This window comes from Capra hircus, chromosome 10 (genome assembly GCF_001704415.2).
Source record: "Capra hircus breed San Clemente chromosome 10, ASM170441v1, whole genome shotgun sequence".
Lineage (NCBI taxonomy): Eukaryota > Metazoa > Chordata > Mammalia > Artiodactyla > Bovidae > Capra > Capra hircus.
Window position 1 is genome coordinate 476,980 of NC_030817.1, and position 26,077 is coordinate 503,056.

A 26,077-nucleotide genomic window follows, 5' to 3' on the forward strand; every position below is an offset into this window, starting at 1 on the left:
ACCCCCTCTACGGCACATCTCATGTTCTCTACTGTTCCTCTCGGTCTTTGCAGCAGGATTCTCACAAAAATCTTATACTCAGCGTTTAGTACTAGCAGCAGGCACCAGTTCCCAGCTGATCTCACTTCCTGTCACCACCAGCTCCACAGCGCTGCTCACCTCGCCTTCCACATGCCTCTGAGCAGAGCTGCCAAAGGTCCACTCAGAGGCCTCTGGTAGATCATTAGACCCAGAAGCTCTCTCCCTTCTACAGTACTTGTATTATGTTGTTTAGTTTCAGAGTCTAGATGTCTGCTACTAAATTATCTGTTCATCTTTTTGACACTGCACTACCACGGGCATCTGATACCTCTTCTCTCCACATATACAACGCAATCCCCCAAATCCTTATGTAGCTCCTAAAACAGTTTGACAAAAAATTCTTCTAACTTTCAATCTTACCCTTTTTAAGGCAATCTGAATGTGTTTCTTACCTACTATGCACTCACTCCTTTGTTTTTGCAAAATCCGAGCATGCAAAGCAGTGACCTAATTTCAGCTCTAACCTTGCGTTTCTGCCATCCTGGGTCTGCGTAAAGCCTTCTCCCGCTTGGTTTCTGATTTCTAATGTTTCCCTCAGCGTCTTCAATCTGTTTTTCTTTACTGTTATGCTTTTCATTAATCATTTCTGCGTACAGATAGGTCTCTTCAGTCCTTTAACTTCTTTGGTTTTTAACCCTCTGGGAGCCTTCCCTTCTTTTAATACTTCCACTACCTCCTCACCTTCAACAGGAAGCTGATTATTTCTCCTCATATTTTTAATTTCCTTGTGTTCCAACAGGAATTTGTTTATCTTTGACATGACTCTATCAAAACCTCTCAGCTGTTGAGAAATTAATTTGAGTTCTCACCACTGCATGATTGGAAAAAAGGTATTTCACTTTGCCACATATTCTGTTGACCTGGTGACGCCATAAAATACAGATGGTCCTCTGCACCCACCATTTTATATAAAGAATTTGAGCATCCATCTCTGCACAGGGGCTTCTGGAACCAATCCCTTCGGAACTGTGGGACGACTTTTCCTTCTAAATATATTTTAGACCAGTAACAGTGTATAAACCTTAAGAAGTATTATTTAATCCTTATTTTATAAATGGATTTTCACTGTCTGGCTTCTTGGGTTCTTTTTGGTTACTTTCAGATTTTTCCCACAACATCGTTATTTACAATATGAAAGAAAGACACCAAATAATCATTTTCTCTTTTAAATTTCTTTGGGGATGAGAGGCAGGTGTGTGTAGACAGACACACGCACACACATGCATTCACAACCGTCTAACGTACACCTATGGCCAGAGAGACTCCAACCCAGACTTGACAGCCCCTCCAGACTCCCACAGTGCTCAGAATGCCGGGCCGGCTTCAGGCTCTGCTGGGGAAAGCCTCACATTCCGTCTTTTAAAGACCAAAGCATTCCCTCAGATCACAGGCAGTCCTATTCCTAACCAGCGTCACTTTGTGTCTTTCTGCCCCCAAGGTTTATCAGAAACGAGCATCCACAAGAACAGAAGCTGTCCCGAGGGGCATCCCCTGCCCCTGTCGGGCACGCAGCCCGACCCCGGTGAACACCGGCAGTGTCCACTGAAAGCCTCCTTAGGCTTCAGTGTTCCGTCTGTCTCTCGGTACTATATGCTTTCCTACCCTGAGTTGGACTTTATCCCCACTTGTATAATTCTAATTATCCTTCAGTACTTCTGACCGCCCTCGTTTATTTCCCTTTGTTATCAGCTTCACTGCCTTGGCTAGGCTTCGCGGCACCTCTCTCCTCCTGTAGAACTGGTGTGTCTGGCATCTGGAGTGCATTTACAAATCGGTCGTTTATCCATGCTCCCTTTGGCCTTTTCCATGTTAATCTCTCAAAATGTGTTTACGATTCTTCCTAAGACTTTTTTCCCCTTCTTCTTCTGAGGCATGTGTTATCTCTTTTCCCAGTAAGAATTATCTTCTCCTATTTTCTTATAGCATTTCTTGCTCACCCCAGCTACTTCATCTATTTCCCTCTAATCTTTCTTCCTCTAATACCTAACACTTAATCTTTATATTTCTACCATCTCCTGCTGAAGCTCTCTTCATGCCTCCCCATCCCACATGGCTACTCTGAATTAATTCTGGCAGCTGTTAACAGCTCACTTGCTCTGCTTTTCTTTTCATTCTGGGACCTTGAAAATGGCTCAGCTGTGCCTGCTTCACTCTCATTATGACCTGTTCTCAGGCAAATCAGCTCAACTATATGACCACTGATCCCAAAGGCTACAGACAATTGGCTTTTTAGAGATGTCATTTCTGGCTCCTTTTCCTTCACACTGGAACCATTTTTCCTGATTATATCTCATACTCAGATGATTTCTAGAAACAATTCTATCTTCAGTATTATAACTGCCAGACCTGACTGATGCTCACAATCTCCTGGGGAGCTTTAAGAAATACATACCCTTGCCTCCCCTCCCCTACTCCACTCCCCACTCCCCACCTCCAGTCTGACTCAGCAGCCTGGGGATGGGCCCCAGAGTCTTTTTTTTTTTTTTAAGCTAAAGTGATTCTGATAAATAACCATATTCAGCACTCATCTACTGTATGTCTTTGACTGGCACCTATATGTACTGGATCAAAATGGAAAATTAATAATAATAAGTACTAAACACTTATTCTGTGCCAGGCCTTGTGCCAAGCTAAATGCAACAATTCAAGTATTATTGCGGTTAGTCCTCTGAGGTGGGTTCTGCATTTCACAGATGCATTGCACAACTACAGTAGGTTCTGAGTATTCTTCCTCGTAGTCCCAAACCAAAGCCTGTGCTCGTGACCAGCATACCTACACCAGATCAATAGTTAGCAGGGATCTATAACCTTTTGATTTCTTATTCCTCATACACTGCACACATATAATTCAGTCAACATTCCAAACACACCTGCAACTTTTATTAATAGTTGATCTGTTAAAGAATTAATCTCTCATGAAGCAAGTTTTAGTTTAAGCTATACTCAGTTACATTTTTAAAGAGAATAAGATAAGCAAGGTCTTTGGTCTTGGTTGGCTATAATGAATCATTACAAAGGTTTTTATTTACTCATTCTTTTTTTGATAAGTCATTTATAAAGCATTTACTGAGCATCCACTATGTGCTAGGCCTGAGGATATGAAGGATTTGGTTTTGGTCACAAAGAATCTTTAAAGTTTGTTTATTCATTCGTTCTGTCAGGCAGTCTTGAGGAAAGCATTAACTGAATACCTAATAAGTGAATGACACTGTAGAAGGCCTAGAAATTTAGCAATATACAAGAAACAGGAGAGAGGTCTGGATAAAGGATAAACATTCTGGAGTCATCAGCATAACTGAAGTTTTCTGCACAGACATGATTACTTCAGAAAAGGACAGAATAAGAGAAGAGGATCTCAAATATAAAACTATGAACTTTAATACTTAATAGGAGAGAAGCCAGCAAAGGAGACTAAGAGTCGAGAAGAGGAAAACAGGCGCGTCTGCGCCATGCAGGGCAAGAGCGCAGCGCTGGACAAAGACGCCGAGATATTAGGAGCAGGAGGAGAAAAGTGCAGATGTGAGCAGAGACGATTTTCTGTTCAAGAAGCGTGACTGGGGAGGGGAGGAAAGACTCAAGTATATTTTAAGTGCCGAGGAACAAGAATAGATAAAGGGATTGAGCGTAACAGGGAGACTGGCCCAGTAATAGAAAAGGGTCTTTGACAAATGTAAAGGAGACTGGATCCATGGAGCAGGTGGAGAGGCTGGTCCTTTTTTATTCTAACAGGAGGAAAGACATGGGTGGAGATGTAGGTATGCCTGCAGATTTGTTAGTGTGGTAGCTCCTGTTCAATTCTTGGTCAAGCAGGAAACAAGATTATCTGTTGAGGTCAAGGAGAAGAGGAATTTAAAGAGACTCAGGGTCTGAGGAGGGCAGAAGTTTGAAAGCTGTTGGAATGAGTGTGTTGACTAGAGATACATAATTTGTAAGGTGCTGCTGAAAACCCACCTGAGGCAGCTGATCATAAATTTCCAAAAGTAACAGTCTGGTTGTAAGAATTTCTCCAGCTGCGCTTGAAATAGACATGTGAAAGAAAAGTGGCTAGACACTAAAACTGTAGACCATGGACCCTCAGCTGCGTAGAGGGGAAAGGAAAGCGTAAACAAGCACCCTGGAAAGGAAGGAAAAAGGATCAGCACTCCAGGGGAGACTGCAAAACAAGGGTCGTTTGTTTGGCAGTTCTAATCTTTTTTTTAAAATATATTTTCCCAAGAATACACACGTTTGAAGTTTATAAACTTTCGAGGATTTGAAATCTCAGGCCAGGTTCATGCTAGAATGAAATAATGGTCCGGCTGTCTGTGCTCACTGCTGCTGCTGCTGCTGGGGCGCTTCGTGGTGAAGGGCAAGGTTTCTAACTTTCACCCCAGGTACTCTGTAGGACTGCTCCTCTCGATTCTTTCGAAACTGGGTTAAGAGGGGGACAACGAGGGCGTTCCTGGAGGCTCAGACAGTAAAGAACCTGCCACAAGGCAGAGATCCAGGTTTGATCCCTGGGTCGGGAAGATCTTCCGAAAAAGTGGATGTCAACCCACTCCAGTATTCTTGACTGGAGAAGGCCGCGGACAGAGGAGCCTGGCAGGCTGCAGTCCATGGGGTCGCAAAGAGTCGGGCACAACTGAGCCTGCAAGCATAATGAAACGTGAGCAAACGACAGGAATCGCTTCCAGGCATAAGTAATCACAGGCAGCACAATTCACCACCCATTTTTTTTTTTTTTTAACCAAAGCCACCACGTTTCAGATGGCGGGCTGCTCGACACCGGGCAATGCCTCCAATCGACCCACAAAGGGCACGCTGAATATCAATTTTAAGCCACATCAGAGGGTGCCAAGGGTTTCCCAGGGAGCGCCAGCGGTAAAGAACCCGCCTGTGAAAGCAGGAGGCATAAGGGACGCTAGTCCATCCCTGGTTGGGAAGATCCCCTGGAGGAGGGCATGGCAACCCACTCCTGTTCTTTCTGGAGAATCCCATGGACAGAGGAGCCTGGCAGCTGCCATCCACGGTTGGACACGACTGAGCACCCCAGGGTGCAGGTGAAGGACTAAGACAGGGAAGGAGAGGATGAGAGGTGGGCAAGGCATGCAAGGCCGATCCGGAAGGGAAAGCATGAGCGCCAAAGTCTCCTTAACGTCGAGCCCATCAGGCATTTCCATTTGCACATTTCACTAATCCCTGAAACTTGAATGTAAAAAAAAAAATGAGAGGTTTCTCCACAAGCTAGCACCCTCCTCAGCTTTCCCATCCCTTTCAGGGGCTCCTTCGCCCTTCGGCTCTCCTGCCTCTTATCTCTTCTCATCCTGCTCACAGTCCATCGGCGCCTGCACCTATATGACACAAGCTGGTGCCAAGTGCGGGGGTTCCCTGGTGGTCCCCTGGTTAAGATCCAGTGCTTTCACTGCCACGGGCCCATGTGCGATCCCTGGTCGGGGAACTAAGACCTCATAAGCTGTGTGGCATGGCCAAACATAATAAATTAAATAAATAAAAATTATCAGCAAGTCCTGCCAGTTCTTCTGCACTGTCTCTCAGATCTGACCCTTAACTTATTCTGTGTTCACGCCAACCACCTACAGGGACCATTTTCATACAGCTGTCCTAGAACATAAGCTCAACATTATTACCGCATACATAAATGAAGATATCTAATCTATCATTTGCCTCTTCCCAATTTTATTTCCTAACAGTAGCGAGAAACATCTTTGGAAAAACTTTATTTTCCATTAAGTCTTTCCACTAGTCAAGATCCAACAATAGAATACTATTATTCCTAGTGTGTGGAATATAAGATTCTGATACTGAAGATTCAACGCCTTCCACAAAGTGGGCACCACTTTCTCTATCCAGCTATCAGAAATGGTCTCTTTTACAAGGTCAAGTTAGTTCTAACCATCTATAACGACTCGATTCCTCTTTCCTATGTCCGTTTATATCAGCAGATAGTAGTAATGGGGGTCAGGAGAACTGTCTGGGTTCTGGATATATGGATTATGAAGCTAAGCGAACAGAATTTGCTGATAAGCTGGAAGTAGGGGTGAGAAAGGAGGAGTCAAGAACAACTCCAAAGTTTCTGGCCTGATAAAGGAAGGAGTCACCACTAACTTCTTCAGGAATGGCTGTGAGTAGACGTTCTAGGATTGGGGAAATACCAGGGGTTTGGCTCTGGACAGGTTAAGTCCAAAACCCCAGTTGCCATTCAAGAGAAAATGAGTAGGGAGTTCAAGATGATATCAAGGGATATCTAGAGATATCAAGCCTAGAATTCAGGAGAACAGTTTGCGGTCGTTTAGTTGCTAAGTAGTGTTCAACAGCTTGCAACCCCATGGACTGCAGCACGCCAGGCTTCCCTGTCCCTCACGAGCTCCTGGAGTTTGCTCAAACTCATGACTCATTTGCTGATGTCATTCAACCATCCATTCTCTGTCACCCCCTTCTCTTCCTGCCTGCAATCATTCCCAGCATCAGGGTCTCTTCCAATCAATCAGCTCATTGTGGCAGGGGGCCAAACTACTGGAGCTTCAGCATTAGTCCTTCCAATGAATATTCAGGACTGATTTCCTTTAGGATGGACTGGTTGGATCTCCTCGCAGTTCAAGGGACTCTCAAGAGTCTTCTCCAGCACCACAGTTCAAAAGCATCAATTCTTCGGCGCTCAGCCTTCTTTGAATAGATAGTATATAGGTAGTATTTAAGTAAGAGTCAGCAGGAGCTCTCCAAGAGACTGACTATAGATAAGGGAGGCGTCCCAGGACTAAGTCTTGGGGCATTTCCCTTGAGGAGAAAAAGGAAGAAAAAAAAAAAATGAGAAGGAATGGATAAAATGCAGAAGAAAAGCTTGATTTCCTAAAAGCCTAATTCAAGGAAGAGGAGGAGGGAGTGGCCAACTTATCAAATGCTGTTTATAGCTAAGTAAGGTGACGTCTCAAAATGACAGAATGATCTCTGTTCGTTCCCAAGGCAAACCATTCAATATCACAGTAATCCAAGTCTATGCCCCAACCAGTAACGCTGAAGAAGCTGAAGTGGAACGGTTCTATGAAGACCTACAAGACCTTTTAGAACTAACACCCAAAAAAGATGTCCATTTCATTCTAGGGGACTGGAATGCAAAAGTAGGAAGTCAAGAAACACCTGGAGTAACAGGCAAATTTGGCCTTGGAATGCGGAATGAAGCAGGGCAAAGACTAATAGAGTTTTGCCAAGAAAATGCACTGGTCATAGCAAACACCCTCTTCCAACAACACAAGAGAAGACTCTACACATGGACATCACCAGATGGTCAACACTGAAATCAGACTGATTATATTCTTTGCAGCCAAAGATGGAGAAGCTCTATACAGCCAACAAAAACAAGACCAGGAGCTCACTGTGGCTCAGATCATGAACTCCTTATTACCAAATTCAGACTTAAATTGAAGAAAACAGGGAAAAGCACTAGACCATTCAGGTATGACCTCAATCAAATCCCTTATGATTATACAGTGGAAGTGAGAAATAGATTTAAGGGACTAGATCTGATAGACAGAGTGCCTGATGAACTATGGATGGAGGTTTGTGACATTGTACAGGAGACAGGGATCAAGACCATCCCCATGGAAAAGAAATGCAAAAAAGCAAAATGACTGTCTGGGGAGGGCTTACAAGTAGCTGTGAAAAGAAGAGAGGCAAAAAGCAAAGGAGAAAAGGAAAGATATAAGCATCTGAATGCAGAGTTCCAAAGAAGAGCAAGAAGAGATAAGAAAGCCTTCTTTAGTGATCAATGCAAAGAAATAGAGGAAAAGAACAGAATGGGAAAGACTAGCAATCTCTTCAAGAAAATTAGAGATACCAAGGGAACATTTCATGCAAAGATGGGCTCGATAAAGGACAGAAATGGTATGGACCTAACAGAAGCAGAAGATATTAAGAAGAGGTGGCAAGAATACACAGAAGAACTGTACAAAAAAGATCTTCACGACCCAGATGATCACGATGGTGTGATCACTCATCTAAAGCCAGATATCCTGGAATGTGAAGTCAAGTGGGCCTTAGAAAGCATCACTATGAACAAAGCTAGTGGAGGTGATAGAATTCCAGTTGAGCTCTTTCAAATCCTGAAAGGTGATGCTGTGAAAGTGCTGCACTCAATATGCCAGCAAATTTGGAAAACTCAGCAGTGGCCACAGGACTGGAAAAGGTCAGTTTTCATTCTAATCCCAAAGAAAGGCAATGCCAAAGAATGCTCAAACTACTGCACAATTGCACTCATCTCACATGCTAGTGAAGTAATGCTCAAAATTCTCCAAGCCAGGCTTCAGCAATACATGAACCATGAACTTCGAGATGTTCAAGCTGGTTTTAGAAAAGGCAGAGGAGCCAGAGATCAAATTGCCAACATCCGCTGGATCACGGAAAAAGCAAGAGAGTTCCAGAAAAACATCTATTTCTGCTTTATTGACTATGCCAAAGCCTTTGACTGTGTGGATCACAATAAACTGTGGAAAATTCGGAAAGAGATGGGAATACCAGACCACCTAACCTGCCTCTTGAGAAATCTGTATGCAGATCAGGAAGCAACAGTTAGAACTGGACATGGAACAACAGACTGGTTCCAAGTAGGAAAAGGAGTACGTCAAGGCTGTATATTGTTACCCTACTTATTTAACTTCTGTGCAGAGTACATCATGAGAAACGCTGGACTGGAAGAAACACAAGCTGGAATCAAGATTGCCGGGAGAAATATCAGTCACCTCAGATATGCAGATGACACCACTCTTATGGCAGAAAGTGAAGAGGAACTACAAAGCCTCTTGATGAAAGTGAAAGTGGAGAGTGAAAAAGTTGGCTTAAAGCTCAACATTCAGAAAATGAAGATCATGGCATCCGGTCCCATCACTTCATGGGAAATAGATGGGGAAACAGTGGAGACAGTGTCAGACTCTATTTTTTTGGGCTCCAAAATCACTGCAGATGGTGACTGCAGCCATGAAATTAAAAGACGCTTACTCCTTGGAAGAAAAGTTATGACCAACCTAGATAGCATATTCAAAAGCAGAGATATTACTTTGCCAACTAAGGTCCGTCTAGTTAAGGCTATGGTTTTTCCTGTGGTCATGTATGGATGTGAGAGTTGGGCTGTGAAGAAGGCTCAGCGCCAAAGAATTGATGCTTTTGAACCGTGGTGTTGGAGAAGACTCTTGAGAGTCCCTTGGACTGCAAGGAGATCCAACCCGTCCATTCTGAAAGAGATCAGCCGTGGGTGTTCTTTGGAGGGAATGATGCTAAAGCTGAAACTCCCTTACTGTGGCCACCTCATGCGAAGAGTTAACTCATTGGAAATACTCTGATGCTGGGAGGGACTGGGGGCAGGAGGAGAAGGGGACAACCGAGGATGAGATGGCTGGATGGCATCACGGACTCGATGGACGTGAGTCTGAGTGAACTCCGGGAGATGGTGATGGACAGGGAGGCCTGTCGTGCTGCAATTCATGGCGTCACAAAGAGTCGGACACGACTGAGCGACTGAACTGAACTGAAGGTGATGACTATGAATTAACAAGTGGAGTAAACAACACTGAAATCGTTGGTACCTTGAAAAGGACACTGGTGTGATGGCAGAGGCAAAAACCTGATAAGAAAGGATTTAAGGGGAATACATCTAGGCTGTCTCCAGCATAGGCTACCATAGGAATTTACTTTCAACAGTAATCCTTCTACTTAGCAGGAGGCCAATAGGGCTTTAGCTCACTCTCTATGAAAGTTATCTCAGTTACACTCATTATTTTCAAGTAAAAAAAAATTGATCACAGTTAGTCCTTGGTCCTCTGGCGTGGATTTTTCCAGAAATAACTGTATTAGAAAGCTCACTTCAGTTCTTAGCACCTAGACTGAGTACATCCTCAATTTTCTAAGGTTTCAATTTAATAGAATTTTGTTCTATTAATGAAGGGAATTTTTTCTATGTGCAATTAAATGTGATTTAATTTTATGCCACTACAAGAGGTTTTATATTAAAGTTTCTTCTCATATTAAAAAAAGCTCATTTTCAGCTACAGGCTGGGAAGAACAGAAACAGAACGTTGTGGAGTAGGCTCAGCGTCTCAGGTCTATGCGATGAGAACGCTCTGGGATCTGCTGCACAACACGCAGCTGACGCTGACACTGAGAGTCGCCAGTCGTGTCCAACTCTCCGCAGCCCCAAGGACTGTGGCCTGCCAGGGCTCTGTCCACGGGATTTCCCAGGCAAGAGTGTTGGGAGCCATTCCCTTCTCCAGGGGACCTTCCCAACCCAGGGACTGAACCCACGTCTCGCGCATTGCCGGGGGATTCTTTACCATCTGAACCACCAGCTAACATGACTATTCAAAATGATTAAGATGTAAGTTTAATTAAATTTGATTAAAAATGATTAAGATGTAAATTCTACATTATGTGGGGTTTTTAAATCACAAGTAAAAAAATTATTTTACAGACATCACATCCTGCTGGCAAATAAATCTATAATAATAAATAACTGGAGGCACGGCAGATAGCATAACAATATTTGAGGAGTAAAATGTGTTTTGTTTGTGGGAGGGGCACCATTTAAGGAAGTAAAACGTTAAGAAACGTTCTCACTAAGCTGTAAAATAGTTTCCTGTTTTCCCTCCAGTTAAGGTAGGAGATCCCGTGCAGCATTAGCGCAGCACGAGCTACAGGAAGGCGCCATCTGTGAGCCGATTACGCACAAGCACAAAGCTGCCTTGCCGAACTCGGTAGGAGGGTTCATATTCATATTCTTAGTCATATAGTCTGTCAAGGTTTTCCCAGTCTTTTTACCTGGTTCTCTAGTAACTCTCTCTCATCCCTTGACTTTAGCTGCTCTTCTCTGGATCTTTCTTAAAACTTAAAATAACAGCAGCAAGAACAGAGAATAATAGATCTGAAAGGCTGATTAATTTGATATTTATCATGAAACTGTAAGGCAGATAGGGCTTGCACTTCCCATTTTATAGGGAAAGCTAAACTTTTTAAAAGGGATTTTCCTCTGATCTCATACCAAATGTTAAATCTAAAACCTAGGTCTTCTGATTTCTAATCCAGTATTTTTCCCACTATACCACAGTTGCTTTCTCAGGTGAAGGATAATAAACAGCAGAGAATAGGAGATTAGTTTTGCAACTGGTCATATTTAATCTTTTTAATGAATGATCTAGAAAACGTTCACAGAGCAAAAGAATGAAGTTGGACCCTTACCCTGCATGATATAGGAAGATTAATTCAAATGGATCAAAAACCTAAATTTAAGAGCTAAAACTATAAAACTCTTGGGAGAAAACATGGGGGAAAACCTTTATGACCTTTGATTTGGTAACTTTTTTTAAAATATGACTCAAAAAGCACAGGCAACAAAAGAAATAAATAAAATTACACTTTATTAAAGTTTAAAACTGCAACGGCAACCACTCCAGTGGGCTTGCCTGGAGAACCCGAGGGATGGGGGAGCCTCGTGGGCTGCTGTCTATGGGGTCGCACAGAGTGGGACGCGACTGAAGCGACTCAGCAGCAGCAGCAGCAGCAGCCCTTCACTGTCGGGACTCTCCTCTGCAGCACAGAGCACCTTCCATTCCCGGCTCCACACCTAAACCCATTACCCCTCCCCAGCCATCAGTACTAATGAAAATGCCCTGGAGGCTGGTAAGCACAGAATTACGCAATGTGCTTAGATGAAGACACCATTATCCTCCAACTGTACTACTGAAAAAAAAATTTTTAATAAAAACCTATATTTATTTTTCCTATATCTACTTTTTCGCCTCTCTAATCACTGCTCTATTCTGCAGCCAGAGGTTTTAAGCTCAGTCTACCAAAGTAACTCCTCTATTTAAAGTCCTCCCATGTTTCCAATCGGAGAAGGCAATGGCACCCCACTCCAGTACTCTTGCCTGGAAAATCCCATGGATGGAGGAGCCTGGTGGGCTGCAGTCCATGGGGTCACTAAGAGTCGGGCACGACTGAGCGACTTCACTTTCACTTTTCACTTTCATGCACTGGAGAAGGAAATGGCAACCCACTCCAGTGTTCTTGCCTGGAGAATCCCAGGGACGGGGGGAGCCTGGTGGGCTGCCGTCTGTGGGGTCACACAGAGTCGGACACGACTGAAGCGACTCAGCAGCAGCAGCAGCAAGTTTCCAGTTGTAGGAGAATGGCATTTAGTCTCTTGCCACTAAATGTCATGTCAGCTGTGGGGTTTTGAGAGAGACCTCTGATGAATATGAGGAAGTTTCCTTCTATTGCTATTTTGCTGAGAGTTTTTACCATGAATGCGTGTTCAACTTTGCTAAATACTCTCTCTGCAAGGATATTCAATCTCACGACTTCTATTTAACATTGTACTGGAGGTCCTAGCCAGCACAGTATGGGGAAGAAAAAAAGAAAGCAACCAACTGGAAAGGGGGGAAAACTGTCTTTATTTCCAGATGCCATGACCTTGTCCAGAAATTTTAAAGAATCTACCTGAAAAACTACTACTACTGAGCCCTAACGGCTTTTTGTCGAATCCTTTAGAATTCCTTAGACGCCGTCAGGGCTAGAACTAAGTCCTAGAGCAGGGAAGCAACCAACATACAAAAATTAACAGCACCATTTATACACCTGAAAAGAAGGCGCGGAAAATGGGACAAGCACAATTCCATTTGTTATAGCATCAAATACATGAAATACTCGGGGATAAATGTGATGAACTTTGTGCGTCTTGCACACTTGAAAAGTGTAAAATGTGCTGCAAGAATACAGAGAAGATTTAAAGCAGAGATGCTCCGAGCTCGTGGACTGTAGCAACCTACACGGCGAAGGTCCCGTGTACTCCAAAGCGATTCGCAGAGACTGATTATGGGTTGGTGTATTCCCCAAAACGTTATGTTCAAGTCCTAACAGCCGCCGCCCCCAGTGCTGTGACTGTGACCTTACCTGGAAATCGTGTCACTGCAGATGTGATCACGTAAGATCCAGTCATACTGAACTAGGGGAGGCCTTAATCCAGTACGGGCTCCCAGGTGGTGCTAATGATAGAGACTGCCTGCTAACGTGGGAGACAGAAGAAACGAGGGTTCATTTCCTGGGTCATGAAGACCCCAGAGGAGGGCACGGCAGCCCATTCCAGTGCTCCTGCCTGGAGAATCCCATGCACGGAGGAGCCTGGCGGCCACAGTCCATGGGGTCGCAGAGTCGGACACAACCCACCAGAGTGGCCCAGCACAGAGCACACACGGTGAGACCCTCGATTAGAGCAGAGTGACTAGTCCTTGTGAGAAAATAAAGCAGAGTTAGGGAAGAGGCCTCCAGTGACCAGACGGAGACACGCAGACATGCCGGAGACGGCCGCGGGAGACGGCGACAGAGACTGCAGCCACGCCGCCCGAGGCCGGAGAGCGCCTGAGGCCGCCGGAGCCAGACGTCCCTCCCCAGAGGCTCCGGCGAGGCCCGGTCCGCAGCGCCTGGCTTCCGGCGCCTGCCCTCCGGAACCGCGAGACGAGCAAGCTCCGTTGCTCTAAGCCATCCAGGGTGTGGCCCTTCCTTACAGCAGCCCTGAGGAGCCAATGCACACAGCGGACACGCAGAAGTTACTTGATTTGTTGGCAAGATAACTGTTTTTATATATTGATAGATAATTTCGCTCTCTCTGTATAATTTTATATATTTTAAAACTGCATAGATATAGGTACGCAATGTGTGGCAATGCAGTTTAGTGGAAAGGATCGATGGAATCAAGCAGATCTGAGTTTAGGATTCTGCCATTTTCTCACCTAAGCCTGTTTCTTCAACCATAAAATGAGAAGAATTAATGGAAATACATAAAAGCCTGTCCACTACAGACTGACATTTAATAATGTTAGTTCCTTTATTTCCTGTACTGGAAGAGTTAACCTTGACGAGTTTTTTTCTTTTGCTGTGCCACGTGGCTTGTGGGGTCTTAGCTCCCCATCCAGGGACGGAACCGTGTTCTCTTCAGCGGAAGCATGGAGGCCTAACAACAGGGAAGTCTCTGATCTTACATTAAAACCCTAACATTTTAATTGACAAAAATATATTAATCACACAATGTACTCTGCACTACAGAGATCTGAGACACATGTCCCCGCGTTTCTTTCATCTTCCTTTCTTATTTCCTTATTTCTCTGCTTCTTCTCGCTCCCACGATAAGGGTCAGAGTAATCTCAGGAGGTTCCATGAAGATCATAAAACTGATTTTTGAAAAATGTCGGTTACAATTTAAACAGAGAAAAACCTAAAAGAACATTCAAGGAGATTCCTTCCACCCACTCCAGAGAGGAAAGAAACAATTCATATACTGTGGGGATGCGTATATGTCCTCTGATACAACAGGAGAAACTTGAACTGTAACTTGATCAAGCAAGGAACGGTGTTTGTGAATGAAGACCAAAGGGTTCCGCGTTTTGGCTTCCTCGTAAGGGAACTAATGTTCCGTTTGACTGAAGTTTGTGTTCCTCTTGGCACAGGCAAGGCACGCAGTAGTTTTAGTTTCTCACGATGCTTTAAATTCCTCTTAACGTGTTTCCCTTTTGCTGTCCAACTTCAGTGATCTCCACTCCTCTGCCTTCCCACTCACAGATCCGTTCCTTTGTATCATCTCATCTACTGCTGATTCCCTCTAGTGTGTTTTTCATTTCAGTTATTGTATTCTTCATCTGGTTCTTTTTTTACATTTTCTCACTCTTTATTAAAAACTTCTAACTTCTCACTCGCCTCATTCAATCTTCTCCTGAGTTCTCTGAACGTCTTTACACTCATTACTTTGAACCCTCTACTGGGCAGGTTGCCCATCTCCACTTCACTGAACTCTTTTGGGGTTTTATCTTGCTCCTTCATTTGGAAGATACTCGTCTGTTGCCTCATTTTGCCTAATTTATTGTTTTTATTACTAAGTATCTGGTAGGTTGGTTTCATTTCCCAACCTTGGAAAAGCGGGCTTCTGGAGATTTCCTCTGCATCCCAGCAGGACACTGCCCTCTGGTCATTAGAGCCACGTGCTCGAGGGGAGCCCCCTGTCCGGGCCACGTGGGTCGTGGTGGTGGTCTACTGGGGGCCGTCTGACAGGTGCGGCTGGCCCCAGTTCCACTGGTTGCCAGGCCGTTCCTTGTGTGGAGGCTGCTGGCCCCTGTTTGGGGAGGCTGAGGGCCCTGGGACCCGAGGGCTGGTGCTGGCCTACTGCTGGGTGGGGCTGGACACTGGGGTAGCTAGTTAAGGGGCTGAAGGTGGTGCTGGCCTGCTGGGAGGTGAATCTGGGTCCCAAGAGGTCCCCGGGGCTGGTGATAACCTGCTGGTAGGCTGAGCAGGGTTGCCGGGGGCTCTAACTGTAGGGCCCTGGGGGTCTTAGGGCTGGTGGTGGCCTGACGCTCAGCAGGGCTGGGCCCCCGGGACTGGTACTGGCCTGATGGTACGTGGGCTGGGTCCTGGTACAGGGGGCTGCACTGATACAATTCTCTATCTGATACATCTATTCTAAATATGTCTTCCAACCCATGACTTGCTTTTTCTTTCCTTTTTTTTTTTAAATACTGCCTTTTGAAGAACAAAGCTTTTAATTTCGATAGTCAAATTTATCTATTTTTCTCTTTATGGTTCATGCTTTTTATGCCCTCAAAAACCCACAGAAATCCAAAGTCACAAATATTTTCTCCTGTGTTGTCGTCTAGAAGATTTATAGCTTTACCTTTCACGTTTAGGTCCATGATCCAAGTTAGTTTTATTTGTTTATGTTCTGAAGTAGCACAAGTTACGTAACACCACCACCCACCCCACCACCATAAAGATATCCAGTTGCTTTAATATCTTTTGTTGAAAAAGACTTCCCTTTCCTCATTAAACTGCCTTGGCACTTTTGCCAAAAACTAATCAACCATATATCTGTGGGTCCATCTGTGCACTCTGCCCCATCCCAGTGATTTATATGCCCATTCTTTCCAATAACTCTGCAGTCTTGATCACTGTATCTATATAGTATTACATTACCATATAACAAGCCTTGAAATCAGGGAGTATAAGCTCTCCTACTTTGTTCTTGGAAAAATTGTTTTGACTATTCAGGTTATTCGTATTTCCATACATTTCGGTATCAGCTTGTCACTTTCTACAAAAATAATAACCTTCAAAAGGCTGCCAGAGTTTTTAGTGAATCTAATATTAGTTTCCCAGAGCCACTGTAGCAAAGTGCCAGCATTCCTGCCTGGGAACCCAGAGGTCAGAGGAGCCTGGGGGCTGCAGTCCTGAACACCAACAAAACAAGCCACAAGCCCAATGACTAAACAACCAGAAATACCCTCCCAGCTCTGCAGCGTGCAAGTCTGACACTGAGCTGTCTGCAGGGCCGTGCTCTCTATCTGAAGGCCCTAAAGGAGGGCTCTCCTCGGCCCTCTCCTTAGCTTCTCGTTCTCGTGGCTGCTGACGATCCTTGGCATTCCTTGGCTTATAAACGCATCACTCCAGTCACGGCCTCCATCTCCACGCAGCCTTCTTTCCTGTGTCTCTCTATGTATCCAAATTTCCTCTTCTTATAAGGACATAAGAAGCTGGATTAGAGTCCACTCTAATCCTATAACCCGTAACACTTTGTATCAGCACTAATGACTATCAAGAACTCATCGGAAAAAATTTTAAATATGGTTCTTCCTCAAGTAACTTAAAAATTTTGTTGAGATGACAAAGTTAACATTTAGGAAGCTATCAGTGAAAAATGAAAAAAATAATTTAGAGTGCTTCAAACAATAAATATTAACTGTGCATAAAAAAAGCACACGCCAGGTCAGAAGTCAGAAGGCTTCAGGGCTGATGTACCAAAAGGCTGGTGGAACAGAAAAGAGGCAAGAGGCTACGAGTCAGATAACAGGGACAGAAGCAGGAACTGACCTGACACAGAAGGGCAGGCGGGGAGACAAAGGTCAGCAAAGCAGCACCTCTGGAGCAGCCCGGCCAGGGGACAGCGGGACGGCGTCCACGGAGGCCTCCACGGCGGCCGTGAAGGCCGGACAGCAGAGTTCTGGCTCGACACGTGAGCGCCACAGGTGCCCCGGAAGCCAGGCGGGAGGCAGAGCTGGTGTGCTCAGCGGGCAGGGCACACTGACAGAAACAGAGCTGGGGAGGAGGCGAGCGAGGGGCTCCTGCTTCCTGTCCAGCCTGTCCGCTACTCTGCAACCAGGGCGAGGTTTAGGAATTCAGTCTGACCAGGAAACTCCTCTGCATGTTGAAGCACTCAGTCTGAGATGCTCAAGGGATCAAAGATGATGCCGAAATGTCTGACCCCAGTCTCAGTGATGGCTGCAGGAGCATTACAGGGACCAGGAAGGCAGGAAAGGGATACAGCCTGGAAAGGAGGCAAGAGCTCGGTATGGATTATGAATAATTTGAGGTGGCAATTAAATGACAGCTAGAATTTGGCCAGGTCATGCTGGGGAAGGCAAAGGCAGGAATATGCACGTGTAGTGTTAGAAAACCTGCACAAGGCTGCCCTCCACACTACAGAGGCGGGCGTCAGTGGAGGAGGAAACGGCACCCCGCTCCAGTATTGTCTGGGAAATCCTACGGTGGAGGAGCCTGGTGGACCACAGTCCATGGGGCCAGAGTCAGACACTCTGTGACTAAATAACAAAAAAAGGCAGGTGCTGGGGAGTCAGCTGAGACAGGCCTAAGAGGAGTCAACCAGGCCCGCTTAGAAAAGGACCAGGAAAGCTAGCAAGGGTGGAGTCAGGCAGCCGGGGCGAAGGGCAAAGCTAAGCTGGGACCGGATCTTAAACAACACAGACGGAATCCCATCCTGGAAAGAAGGCCGGTCAGAAATCAGGAAGTAGTGGTGGAATACTAGCTTAATAGCTAACATAACATTTACTAAACATTTCTTTTTTTTTTAACACTATGGTATGTTCAAAGCATATAAATGAATTTATCCATTGAAACTTCACAAGAATGAGAGAGATGACAATTACTCTCCTCAGTTTACAGATGCGGAACGGGGGCACAGAGAAGTGAAGCGGCTTGCCCAAGGCGCCGCTTGCGTTAAACGGCAGAGCCAGGACTTGAGATCATGGTGAGTGCAGGTCGCTCAGCCGTGTCCGACTCTTCGCGACCCCAGGGACTAGACAGTCCGCGGAATTCTCCAGGCCAGAATACTGGAGTGGGCAGCCTCTCCCTTCTCCAGGGGATCTCCCCGACCCAGGAATCAAACCAGGGTCTCTGGGCATTGCAGGCGGATTCTTTACCAGCTGAGCCGTCAGGGAAGCTCTGAGATCATGGTGGTGAACGCTTACTCCGTACCGTGGTTTTACATATATGCATTTGGTATGTATATGAGCACTGTGTACATACACACACAATGAGGCTGTTTTGGGGGGGAAAAAAGCAATATGTTTCCCACCCCCCTTTCTGGCACAGGACCTGTTCTCTGTTCAAGCAAACACACGCACCGCCCCAAGGAGGATTACAGTCGGTAAAGGGAAAAGAGGGCAGTCATTTTTGGCTTCAAACCTCAAAACTGATTCTTTTTTTTAATCCATTTGTAACAAAACAATAGTTTTGGGAAAGACTTTATTCAAACAGTTCTAATTTATCAAGCACTTGCCTGGGCCCACCATAACTGGTACAAGATACAGGCAGGAAGAGTGCAAGTTAGGACAGGAGAAACAACCCCACCCAGGAAACGGGAGAGAGGGTCTTCCCCACAGAAGGAGGAAAGAAAGGGCAGCGAGTGTGTCAGATTCCCTCTTGGCATGGGCTGACTGTGTTCCTGCAAACCCACACACTGACGTCTCAACACCCGGTACCTCAGGATGTGACCTATTTGGAAACAAGGTCTTTAAAGAGGTAAGTAAGTTAAAATGTGGAGAAGGCAATGGCACCCCACTCCAGTACTCTTGCCTGGACAATCCCGTGGACAGAGGAGCCTGGCAGGCTGCAGTCCATGGGGTCGCTGAGAGTAGGACACGACTGAGCGACTTCACTTTGACTTTTCACTTTCCTGCACTGGAGAAGGAAATGGCAACCCACTCCAGTGTTCTTGCCTGGAGAATCCCAGGGACAGGGGAGCCTGGTGGGCTGCTGTCTATGGGGTCACACAGAGTCGGACATGACTGAAGCGACTCAGCAGCAGCAGCAGGTTAAAATGAGGGCATTGGGGTGGCACCCTAGTCCAACACGACTGGCGCCCTTATAAGAGGAAGAGCCCAGAGACGCAGGAGGGGAGCACGCGACGAGAGGGCAGCAGGGGGGAGGCCCGCCGCCAGCGAGGAGAGACCAGCCTGCCGGCACGCCCGCCTCGGACTCTGGACTCCAGGGCCGGCGGGACACGGACTTCCGCTGTGTTTAGCCAGCCAGTCTGTGGGGTTTGTATGGCAGCTGTAGACAGCTAACACCCCCCTCTAGACTGAAACCCGTTAGGGAGGAAGGTCTAGAAAAAAAAAAAACAAAAACAAGGTAAATATGGGGGGAATCCCAGAGAAGTGGAGCTTGTTTCTCACTTCCAAGGACAATTTCAGGCTCCCTTAAAGAATTTCCGTGTTCTTCCGCTTGTTGGAGGGAAGGGGCAGTGAGGGAGTTTGGGAAGGACATGCACACACTGCTATATCTGAAGCGAAGAACCAGCAAGGACCCGCTGCAGAGCGCAGGGGACTCTGCTCAGCGCTCTGTGACGGCCTGGACGGGGGGCGGGGGGTCAGGGGGGAGGCTGGAGGCTGGAGGAAGAACAGACACACGCACCCGCATGGCTGAGTCCCTTTACCGTTCACCCGAAACATGACAACACTGTTCGGCTATACCCCAGGACAAAATCAGAAGTTCAGAGTGTAGGAGAAAAAGAGGATTTCTCTGTTCTAACAGCCCAGGTAACACACTGAAACTGGGAGGACAGAATAATAAATTGGAAGACATCCAATGTCACCGTCCTGATATCTGTGGAGCAGGGATTTCAGGATTTCCAAAGGTAGTCTGACAGCAGCAATGAGTATACCTCACACCTAGACTTTGGTCTCTAACACCATTTTCCAATCAAAGGAGCTAGGGCTCTGTGGAGAAGGATTCTAGGACTGGGGCAGGAAGTACACAAGAAAGCCAGAGCATCTTGTAGTGACAGAAACTAAGGAAGGGGTTTGTGACAATGATGGGGTATTATGCCCCGAGGTAAAGCAAAGAGCTCCCGACGGCCAAAGCTGAAACAACGTCAGCACCTGCATAAACAGAGCAGCTGGAGTTATAAAGCATAAGATGGGTGTCCCTGAGCTCATACTGACACAGGAAACTGAGCAACGAGTACGGGAGAAAAGACTACAGTCCACGCAGAAAAACTGCGAGGAAGTTACATAGACTCTCTGCCCTTAAGGAGACAGAATAGCTCCCAAGTCATTAAGCATTGGCTGTACATAGCAACCTCCTTTCAAAAGGGTGCAGCACGGAAAAGGAAGGAAAAACTGCATTCTTTCCCTTTACGGCAACTTTGCAGTGAAGAGACCTGACAAGCACTACCTCAAGCCAGGCCATCCAGGTCAGCACTGAGGGGGAAATCACATCCAGGTCAGCACTGAGGGGGAAGCCACTCTGAGAGATGCTCTGATATGATGAGAAAGGCGCTTTCCCCGGCAGTCGTCCTCCCCCAAACCATGACCTGAGGCTAATCCTGAGAAAAGCATCAAACAAATGCCAACAGAGTGTCATTCTACAAAACACCTGACCAGTAATCCTCAAAACCGCCAAGATCAGGGCTTCCCTGGGAGCTCAGTGGGAAAGCCGCCGCCTGCCAATGCAGGAGACAGAGGTCTGCTCCCTGACCCAGGAAGATCCCACACGCTAAGGCTGAGCTCTGGAGCCTGGGAGCCACACCCGCTGCGCCCACACGCTGCGCCCACTGGGGCCACACCCGCTGCGCCCAGGCTCCACAGTAAGAGAAGCCACTGCGAGGAGAAGCCTCCGCGCTGCAGCCGGAGAGACGCCATGCAGCAGCGGAGACCCAGCACAGCCGGAAACAATCGGTGAAAGTCACGGAAAAAAGCAACACTGTCGAGGTCATGAAAAGCAAAGTCTGAAAAAACGGTCACGACTACAAGAAGCCCACAGAGACGTGACAGCTAGCTGCAACGTGGAGCCTTAGACGCGACCCTGGAGCCGAAGAAGGGCATTGGGGAAGAACTGAGGAAATATACGTGGAGCCTTAGACAGGATGGATCCTGGAGCCGAAGAAGGGCATTGGGGAAGAACTGAGGAAACAGACTGTGGGCTTCAGTCATTATTAATGCACCAATTATGGGTGTTCACTCGGTTGTGCCCAACTCTTTGCCGCCCCATGGACTGCAGCACACTGGGCTCCCCTGTCCTTCACCATCTCCTAGGGTTTACGCAAACTCATGTCCATTGAACAGGTGATGCCATCCAACCATCTCATCCTCTGTCGTCCCCTTCTCCTCCCGCTTGCAATATTTCCCAGCATCAGAGTCTTTTCCAGTGAGTCAGCTCTTCAAATCAGGTGGTCAAAGTATTAGAGCTTCAGCCTCAGCATCAGTCCCTCCAATTCAGGACTGATTTCCTTTAGGATTGACTGATTTGATCTCCTTGCTGTCCAAGGGACTCTCAAGAGTCTTCTCTAGCACCACAGTTCAAAAGCATCAATTCTTCAGCGGTCAACCTTCTTTATGGTCCAGCTCTCACACCCATACATGACTACTGGAAAAACCATAGCTTTGACTAGATGGACCTTTGTCAGCAAAGTGATGCCTCTGCTTTTTAATATGCTGTCTAGGTTTCTCATAGCTTTTCCTCCAAGGAGCAAGCGTCTTTTAATTTCATGGCTGCAGTCTCTGTCTGCAGTGATTTTGGAGCCCAAGAAAATAGAGTCTGTCACTGTTTCCATTGTTTCCCCATCTATTTGCCATGAAGTGATGGGACCTGATGCCATGACTTTTTAATGCATCAGTAGGGGTTGATTAGCTATGACAAATGTGCCATTTAATAACAGGAAAAACTAGGTGTGGGCATGAATAAACTGTCTGTACTATCTTTGCAATAATCCCATAGATCTTAAATGTTCTAAAATAACTTTTTTTTTTCAAAAAGGGTAACTTGAACAATCAATAACCTCAGATACGTAGATGACACCACCCTTATGGCAGAAAGCAAAGAAGAACTAAAGAGCTTCTTGATAAAAGTGAAAGAGGAGAGTGAAGAAGTTGGCTTAAAGCTCAACATTCACAAAACTAAGATCATGGCATCCGGTCCCATCACTTCATGGCAAATAGATGGGGAAATAATGGAAACAGTGAGAGACTTTATATTTGGAGGCTCCAAAATCACTGCAGATAGTGACTGCAGCCATGAAATTAAAAGACACTTGCTCCTTGGAAGAAAAGCTATGAGAAACCTAAACAGCATATTAAAAAGCAGAGACATTACTTTGCCGACAAAGGTCCATCTAGTCAAAGCTATGGTTTTTCCAGTAGTCATGTATGGTTGTGAGAGTTGGACTATAAAGAAAGCTGAGCGCCGAAGAATTGATGCTTTTGAACTGTGGTGTTGGACAAGACTCTTGAGAGTCCCTTGGACTGCAAGGGGATCCAACCAGTCCATCCTAAAGGAGATCAATCCTGAATATTCATTGGAAGGACTGATGTTGAAGCTGAAACTCCAATACCTTGGCCACCTGATTTGAAGAACCAACTCATTTGGAAAAGACCTTGATGCTGGGAAAGATTGAAGGCAGGAGGAGAAGGGGATGATAGAGGCTGAGATGGTTGGATGGCATCACCAGCTGGATGGACATGAGTTTGAGTAAGCTCCAGGAGTTGGTGATGGACAGGGAGGCCTGGCGTGCTGCAGTGCATGGGGTCGCAAGGAGTTGAACACAACTGAGCGACTGAACTGAACTGAACTTGAGAAAGGGCTGCCTTACCAAACTCCCTACACACATATCAATACCTAAGGCAGCTATCTTATCAGGGCAAAGGGAGTTTGGCTGGGAACATCCATGGAGTGGGCAAGGGTATACAGGGAGGTGATGCCACCTAAGGACCCTGATCTCCAAAAGACTGTGAAGCAAGTACCGACTGAGTCAGGCCTCCAAACACCACTACTGATCTTAAGACAAAGTCCCTTGAGGAACCTCAAACCACATGCAGATTTGAGGCCACTGCCCACACCGCCCTGGGGACACAGAAGATTCTACCTACATCTCAGACACGGCTGTGACAATGAGAATCTTAACAGTCAGGATGCCTTAGTTAGGCCGTAACTAAGGGACTCTCAGCAAGACTGGCGTACACAATAGGGATTCTAACCTTACCTACTTTTGGCTGTGCTGGGCCTTCAGTGCCGCTCTGGCTCTTCCCTAGTTGCGGCCGGCGGGGGCTACTTTCTCGCTGCAGCCCGCGGGCTTCCCACTGTGCCGGCCTCTCCTGCTGCAGAGCACAGGCGCTGGGTGCGCCGAGAGGTCTCGGCAGCCGCAGCCCGTGGTCTCGGGAGCTGCCCCTCCTGAGCTCCAGAAGACAGGCTCAGTGGTTGTGGCTGCACGGGCTTAGTTTCTCCAAAGCATGTGGGGTGTTCCCGGCTCATGGACTGAACCCCCTGTCTCCTGCATTGGCAGGCACACTGTCTACCACTGAGGCGCCAGGGAGGCAGGGAAGCCCCAGGAGTGTTTCTTTATTTCACATAACAACTGCCAATACACTGTTCTAACACTCCATTCTGCCAACTTCGGGGCCTCAGCCATTCCTTAGCTGACTTGCCTGGCGCCCTGGCTCCCCTGATTCCAGGTATCACGTAGTGAAGCAATGACATCTGGCAGAAGAGACCGACCGCTTCTTCAAGCGTGACTCTCTGAAGAGTCCTGCTCAGGTGCTTTGTAGAATGTCCCTGAATGTGAGTTTGTCCGATGCTTTCTAATAATTAGACTGGAGATTTTTGATTTGGGGGAAGAGTATCACTGAGGTGCAAGACTCTTAAGGAGCAAAGAAGCTTCCCCTTGAAATTCACTAGCCAGCCCCTTCCTAAACTAAGCACTGGGAATAACGAAATCACCATAAGCAGTTCGGACCAATCAGGACACAATCCTGAGTCATCAGGAAGGATACATACCAAACCAAGGGGCACAAATGACCACTGAAGGGGCCAGCGCCAGTGTGCGCCACAGGTGAGACGTGAGAGACAGAGAGAGCCTTTACTCTAAAGAGACTGCACTAACATGAGTAAACATTACACAAGTCTAGTTTAAAAAGGAAGACACGTTCAATTGCCAGTTTACTTGTTTCTCCAATAGTATCACCATCCAGAAGGACTTTAGATCATTTACACATGATAAATCTCTCTTCTCAGCTCTCGAGGGAGAAGCAGGAATAAAGGAAACACCTCTAAAAGACAGATTTCATCTACACCTCTTCTAGATACCTAGGGCAGCATTTCCCAAACTAGTGTGCTTTGCTCCCTTCTTCTGTACCACGGTAACAAGTAGGCCATAAAAATAGTAATCTGCGATCAAATTAACTGATAGAGACTAAGGTAAACAAAATTAAACAGGCTTCTTTACTAACACATCTCTCAGAGCCTTTCAGTTCAGCTCAGTTCAGTCGCTCAGTCGTGTCCGACTCTTTGCGACCCCATGAATCACAGCACGCCAGGCCTCCCTGTCCATCACCATCTCCCGGAGTCAGAGCCTTTATATGCTAGCAAGATTATGAATTTGAAGAGGAGGATATACTACTTACACTGTTTAACATTTTCCTCCAAAAAAGAAGGTTTTCGTTTTTTGTCCTGACCATCTATGAGCAATTTCTAGGTCAGTATTCTGTTTAACACCACCTTGAGAAATACTGCTGTAAGGGAAAAACAAAGACTCAAGAATACAGTTTATTATTATTAGACAGTCGTGGTGGGGGGAGGAATCAGCAAAAAATAAGTATGCTGAAGAAGGGAGGAAGCAAATTCAGAGAATTCCGTGATAAAGAAGCGAGAAAGCAGATACTTTCCAAAATGTTAGAGACAGTCATTATTGAGAAATTAAACAGAATGAGAATAAAAATGCTTTTTGATTTGACCAGGAAGACTGCCATTTGTAACCTTCAAGAAAATAGCTTCAGAAAAGAGGAGGCAAGAAGGACGGTATACAGAATGAAAAAATATTAGGACGGGGATGGAAAAAGAAACGCATGAAGCATTTACAGACCATCAGTAACTAGAGTTTGGCAGCGAAAGTGAAAACAAAGACATCGGTTGATTGGGAGAATGGAGTATATGGAAGAATACAAAAATTTTAGAACAGCTAACACCTACATATGGTTGAAGATGAAAGTGAAAACCTACGGAAAGAAACTGATAACCACAGTCCAGTACACGGAAGAAATGGAATCCAGAGTATAAATCACTAGAAAAGACTTATCTTTCTTTCCAGATTGTAGAGAATTTGAATAGTAATGCCTAGCCATTCAAGTCTGAAGATCTCCTTTTAATACTCCAAAATCTCATAGATATCTGTTTATTCCACCCCAGAGAACTTTTCAGTCTAGAGAGTTCAGTATGTAGTGGAAGTTTCCTGATCTCTTGCTCCTCTCAGAAGCTATGCTACGGTGAAGGGCAGGCTACTGAAAAGCACTTCGCTCAATGCTTTTGTGCCTCAACCCTCATGAAATAAGAAACAAAGTATTGGTTGGTGACAATAAGGAAATTGGGAGCTCGGGAGATTTTAACTTATAGCGATTAACGATAAATAACTGACATACAAAATAAAAACTTATACCAGGAACACACGCCGACACAGAAGTCACCAAAAGAGGCTCCATAAGAAAGGGATCTATTACACTCATCCCATCCAGAAGTTTCCACAGGTCTGGTATAGCAACAAAAACTGCATAGGTCATAAGTCAATAATATAGTTCCCAATATGCTGGTGAGAACAAAGACCACTCAGCATCGGTCTAGTTACAGTCTAGCTTTAAACTTTCACTACTTAAACTTAGTATGACTTTCCAACACTAACCCTAAAAGTTAAGCATACAAA

The 26,077-nt window shown here is 45.8% G+C and overlaps 1 protein-coding gene across 3 annotated transcripts in view; it reads right to left on the reverse strand.

Moving 5' to 3' along the window:
* The window catches only part of CASC4 (cancer susceptibility candidate 4), an 87,394-nt gene that overhangs the window by 60,124 nt on the left and 1,193 nt on the right, over positions 1-26,077 (reverse strand). The gene's annotated exons all lie outside the window — the stretch shown is intronic.